Genomic DNA, 6,387 nt, shown 5'->3' with positions numbered 1-6,387 from the left:
ATAGTTACCATGCTGTACATTAGACCCCCCAGAGCTTATTTGTCTCATAAGGGAAGGGGCATACCCTTCAACAACAGTTATTTACTGCAGTAAAAACTATCCCAGTCAACTCTCCCTAAAGTCATACATTCATATACGAAAAAGAACAAACATTAACAGGAACTTGAAAGAACCCAAAACTGGAACTAAGTTAAATGGCTGTGGACGCATGCAAATTTTCAGCTGTCACTATGTTGATGGGTCCCCAGACTCTCCTCTTCCGTTGGCCTTATCAGATTTTCAAACTTCATGGTGACACGCTTTGAGGAATCCAGGGGGAAATAGCATGTTTTCACTTTTTTTTTTTTTTTCCTGAATCACAAGAGCCTGTATTATTTCTTTTATTAGTAGGTCTGTGTCTAGAACTAAGGTTATGCTTCGTTTTATTTTGTTTTTAACAGGCTTTATTTTTCCTCCTAGTTTTATTGAGATATAATTGACATACAGCCCTGTATAAGTTTAAGGTATACAGCATGACGAACTGAATTACATGTATTGCAAAATGATTACCATAATAAGTTGAGTTAACATCCTTCCTCTCATGTAGATGCAAGAAAAAAAGAGAAAAACCATTTTTTTTCCTTGTGATGAGAACTTTTAGGATCTACTCTCTTAGTAACTTTCAAGTATACCACACAGCAGTGTTAACTAGTGTCATCATGTTGCATATTACATTCCCAGTACTTATTTATCTTTTAACGGAAGTTTGTACCTTTTGACCAGACTTTATTTTTCAGAGCAGCTTTAGGTTGATGGCAAGATTGAGCAGAAGGTACAGAAAATTCCCATATGGACCCTGCTCCCACACATGCATAGCCTCCCCCACTATCAACATCCCCCACCAGAGTGGTCCATTTGTTACAATTGATGAACTTACGTTGACCACCCAAAGTCAATAAGTTACATCAGGTTTTACTCTTGGTGTACGTTCGATGGGTTTGGACAAATTTATAATGACACGTATCCGCCATCATAGTATCACACAGAGTATTTTCACTACCCCAAAAATCCACTTTCATTTTTAACCACATATTTGTCCCTGATGAAGCAGCTGTACTGGTGAACTGTGCCCAAAAGCAAGCAGAAGGGACAGGACACAACTAAAGATCTCATACTCCTAACTTCTTTCCACCAAAGTGGTCCCCCCTATGGGATATCAGATCGTCCTGATGTCTCTTTCTTGAGTGGTGACATCAAATAGTTTACCTATCAAGCTCAATGCACTCACCAAGTATTGACTTCAATCTGTCTCTTGCTAATGGTACTGACCCCCTCTTGGGTGTCTACAATAGGCAACAAAATAATAAAATTTCCCATGAATCACCATGAACTCCTAGAGGATGGGGACAATGTTTTATCTTTTTATCTGCCTGCATGGCACACAGTTAAGTATCCCCCTAAAACATGCTGGGATGAAATGAGAGGTCAATGCCTTGCCCAACTTTCCCAAATCTAAATCAGTACCTTCTCCCAATTTTCCATACATACTTCATTTTTGTATTTGTTATTATGAGCTCCTAGGATGACATGTCTGCCCTGTCCTTTGTAACAAGGGAAATGGACACCATTCTCAGCCTACAGAGAAACTGGAGAGCTGGACAGGGATGACTGTTTCCCAACATCTTTCCACTGTGTGGATGGTCCTGTACTATCTCTCTAGCATCTTCCATGACCATTTGTCCGCTGATACTGTAATGGTTTTCCAAAGGCTGATTTCCTCCCATCGCAGCCAGCCTTCCCAGCAGCTGGAAGAGTATTTTCCATCACTGGCTTAAACTAACAAATAAAAAGCCAGGGGCTATTTTAAGCAGCCGGTTTTCTGTTTTGTAGAAGCCATTAAACTGACCCAAACAAAAAAAATTAATATGGAATCGCTAAGAACTGGGTCTAAAGATTCTTACGTCTTCTCACCCAGAGCCCTAACTCCTGGTTCCCCCTTGGCTTCATTTCAAAGACAAAGGCTGGAAAATCACATCTGGGCAGCTATGGGAAGGAGAAGTCCCAGGCAAGATCCTGACTATCCACCAAGTTGAGTCCCTGTCTTCAGTGATAGGTATAGTACTTCCATGAAAAAATATGTCTTTTCGGCTAAGTTACAAATACCCTTTGTTACATGACAAATGGGTGGGATCATCACCTTTACTTTCAGCAAACCCTGAGAGAAAATATGATCCCATGAGATCTGGCCTTCAATCTGTTAATTCCTGGGCCTGGCATTAGAGGAGGAGGGTCATGAGGTTAAATACAGACTCCTCCAGGGTCCACAAGGGTGGACTCAGAGAAGCCAGGAACATATCCACTATCTTTCCCAACCAGAGCACTTTAGTCCCAGGCTGGGAACGTCATAGGCACTGAATAGAGATTTACTAAAAGGTATTTAAGAACAAGAATAATTTCAGAGGCATGGTAGGGTAGAAATTTGGTCACAATAAGTCAAAAGCTGGTTTTGAGGTGAAATGAAAACAGCAACTGAAATTAAAAGACTATTACAGAAAGGGGCAGAGCTATGAGAATGGGGATGCAGTTCCAAGGGAAGGTTTTTAAAATTCATTTTCACATGAGAAAGACCTGAATGCAAATTTAAAGGGAGAAGTAAGTATATGATCTCTTTTATATGCCCCTATTGTATCATTCGTTTTTTATAATTCATTATTCATTCAATAAATTTTTTAACTGAACAGCGACTATATGTGAGGAACTGGTATAGATGCTAGGAATGCTTAGGTGAACAGAATAGATAAACCTCCCCTCAAGGAAGTAGTGTTACCCGGTCCTGATTCTTAAACAAACTGCTTAAATTTCTTGAAGGGAGGCTCTCTGAGCTCCTTGGAATCCAGTCAGGACTGATCTGTGCTCTGCCTGTGAACAGGCCACACAGTCTTGTGTTAGGTTATCTGGTCTGTCACCTCCCTGTGGCCTGGATCTTCCTCCAGGACAAGGGTACAACACTGGTCTTTGCATCCTCAGAGTGTGGCAAAGTATGAAGCAGGGTAGAGGAGGACCAAATCTAGTAAGTGGGTTAACTTCACACAGGAAAGTTTACATTTGCTGGTTCATTTGTTTTTAACCTTAGAAAGAGGTTTATATGCTAAGAATTTTGCCCAAAGTCACAGAGAAGCTTGGGTCTGGGTAGAGCTGAGAGAAGGGCCCTGATCTCTCAATGATAATTCCAAGGCTTGATGACAAGCACAGTGCCAACAGAATATTTCCATTTTAAATAAATGACTACTGCTAGAGAATTCTTTTGTAAGATTAGATAGATAATGGTAGAAATAAGACGATACTTAGTAACACAAGATACACTTCAGGAATGTTTCTTAATGTGATGAGCTGTCACTATTGAATGAAATCATCAACTGTTCTCTGAAACTCCTATGAATCTACCCGGACAGGAATCTTTCCTTCCTCCTTAACCACCCCAGAGAACAGCTGAGTCTTCACGTTCCCCAAGTGTCTCTCTTCTCGGAATCAGTGTTCAGAATAAGCAACTTCCTTTTTCATTCATCCTGAAGAGTGGAGCAGTGATGAGCTCACACTGCCCCCTCCTGGCCCACCCACTCCCTAACAAGGAGCATACATTCACTCTTTCCTGACCCTCTTTGGCTCTTTTTATTTCTGTAAAAAAAAGAAGAAAACAACAGAATGCCCCCACAAAAGTCAAATGTCTTTATTTTATATTAAAAAAATTTGTACAGTTTTAGTTCCTATGTTTAAGAAAAAAAATCCCTAAAATTGTCATAATGTTTAGACCCACTGCAAACTGTAAAAACAAGCTTTTTATATATTAAAAAAAAGAATTTACATTTTACAATTTTCTACATGCATGCACAAGGTCTCAGCTCTGTAACCCAAAAAAAGGAAAAAAAAATCTAGATCCAACAGTGGAAAATTCTACATATACAATCTCACTGGGAAGGAACTCAAAAATTCCTCTTCCTTTCACACACAGAAGAACAAATCACAACAATCACACACCAGGACCGAATCCATCAGCAGATGCTGCCCCATGGGGAGGGCAGAGGAAAAAGAAGACAGACTGACAGACACCACAGAGGGGCAAGGGAGCTCATCCGGGCCCAACAGAGGAGGAGAGAAGCACAAACTCTGGGAAACAAACGTTTCAGATAAGAAAGGATCCCAATGTCTCGTGACAGTTATTGTGTCAGGGTTTGCAACAGGACTGAGGTGGGGATGGGGAAGTGAAAAGATAAGGGCTGAAATGGAGGGGGGTGGGAAGAAAAAAGGAGAAGCTGAAGGGAAATAAACAAGAATAGAAAGAGAGAGAATGAAGAGTAGTTTAAGAGAAAGGGACGAATCGGGACGGCGGCAGAGTGGCGAGGTAGGTGAAGGACTGAGGCACAGTATCCTGGTGTGGAGGGAAGGAGGACCAGCCTTCCAAGGTGGTGTAAAGGAAGGTCTGGGAGGTGTGGTGGGGATGAGCTAGGATGCCATGTAGTCATAGGAAAGAGCACTGGAGAGACCCAGCCACAGCATCCCTGATGGTGGCATACGGGGCACGGGTGGTAATGGGTGGGCAGCACCCCCACGGGGGAAGAATGAGCAAATCCAGCATGTGTTGGGACAGGCAAAGTGGGGGACACTGCTCAGAGGGACTGAGTCACCTGCACACCCCACAGCAGTTCACAGCATGAAGACAACTTCCCATATAGGAGAAGCAAAAGACAAACACAGCCATACCCTTGACAAGTCATCCTGACATTTCAAAAAATAATAATAACAATAATCAAAGAACACAAAGATACCACAGTTCTGACGCAAAGGACCAAAACACTACCATTCTCAGTCACAGCCCTTAGTGCTTAGAGAGAGAGTCGGGGGGGAAAAAATGTCTTTTTGTTTTAGGAAAAGGGAATGAAAAAAATCACAGTGATTAAAAACATGGCAGGTTCTTAAAATAAACATTCCCCGGGCCCTAACCTAGGGCAGCGACTCTGATCCCAAATACTTGCCCTCTCCCCACCCCAACTCCTCCTCAAACCACACCACATCCCACTCCTGCCCACAAAGGCAGTGACCCCAATCACCATCCAGGCCCCATTTTCCAGGATAGTGAGGTATTTAGAAATGTGACCAAGAAGGGACTCCTCTGAAACCAGGTCTTTGAAGAGAAGGAAAAAATACCTTCCCAGGACCCCCAGGACAGGATGTATCTCACTCAGGCTTATCCCCAAACCCACAGCCCCAGCCCAAGGCTGACCTCCAGGCGCTGCCTAGGTCAGCCCCATAATCCACCCAAGTGCAGACAAGGTAAGCACTGGCCGAAGAACCCTTCTCTAGTAAGTGGTGTGTGGAAAGATGTGCTTTTTCAGAAAGGACAGCAGGAGAGACAATCCCCAGGCTCCATCATGCCCAGGGCTGCCACTACACAGAGAAGAAGACTCCCTGGTAAGAGATCAACTGTGATCTTATCCCAGGGTGCACTCTACAAGGCAAGAACCAATGGGTTTTCCAGGGGAAAGACGGGCTTATAAGGGGGCATTGTGAGTTACTCTGAGGACTGGCCCAGGGGACTGCTCCAGCCCAGTCACCAGAATGCTCCCCAACATGTGTGCTGGCTGGAGGTATGTGAGTACTTCTTAGTTCTATTCCCCTTGGCTAAAACTACATAATTTAAGGGTGTCTGATTTAAAGGCTCAGATTTACAGTGAAAGTAAGTATTAGAAGGCCAGCAAATTTTGCTCAAGAATTCAGATTGGGTGCAAAGACTCCGGAAGCTAAATGGGGTGAGGGGCTAAGTACCCATCAAGGGCAGCAATCTTGGTCCCTCACCCCAATACAGAGGGAGACCAGAGCCCAGAAAACCAGGCAGTGAGGGAACAGGGGGGGACCCTGGCCGGCCAAGGAAAAGAGACCCCTGAGGCAAAGAAGTGGACTTAAGGCAGGGGATAAGGAGGGGCTGCTGGCTCCCCCCAAAAAAGAGATGAGGCAACAGGTCTCTGGAGCTGAGAGAAGAGACAGCAAGACTGGGGATGGCTGGTGAAGGAAAGAAAAACATTTGGCTGAGATCACCAGGGTGGGTCAGGGTCTGCAAGCCACTAATTCTGTATAGGAGTCTACGTGGCATCCTTCACTGGGAAGGGGGAGACCCATCCCACCATGGTGGGAACAGAGGTGAAGGAAGTTCAGAGGGTAGGGGTCAGCGATGTTCACGGGGCTCTCTCCTGACCTTCCCCCAGGGGCTGCACAGGAAAGACCCCTTGGAAGAAAGGTACTGTCTGTCCCCCAGGGCCCAGGAAAAGTGGTCACAGAGGGGTTCCATCTCAGTTTGCCTGTGGTCACACGTGACCACACAAATCAGAAATGGAAGGTAGACATGTCAGGGTAAAG

Source organism: Phocoena phocoena, chromosome 1, assembly GCF_963924675.1.
Source record: "Phocoena phocoena chromosome 1, mPhoPho1.1, whole genome shotgun sequence".
In the NCBI taxonomy this organism is placed as follows: Eukaryota; Metazoa; Chordata; class Mammalia; order Artiodactyla; family Phocoenidae; genus Phocoena; species Phocoena phocoena.
The sequence above is the reverse complement of the archived record's forward strand: the minus strand, read 5'-3'. Positions refer to the sequence as shown.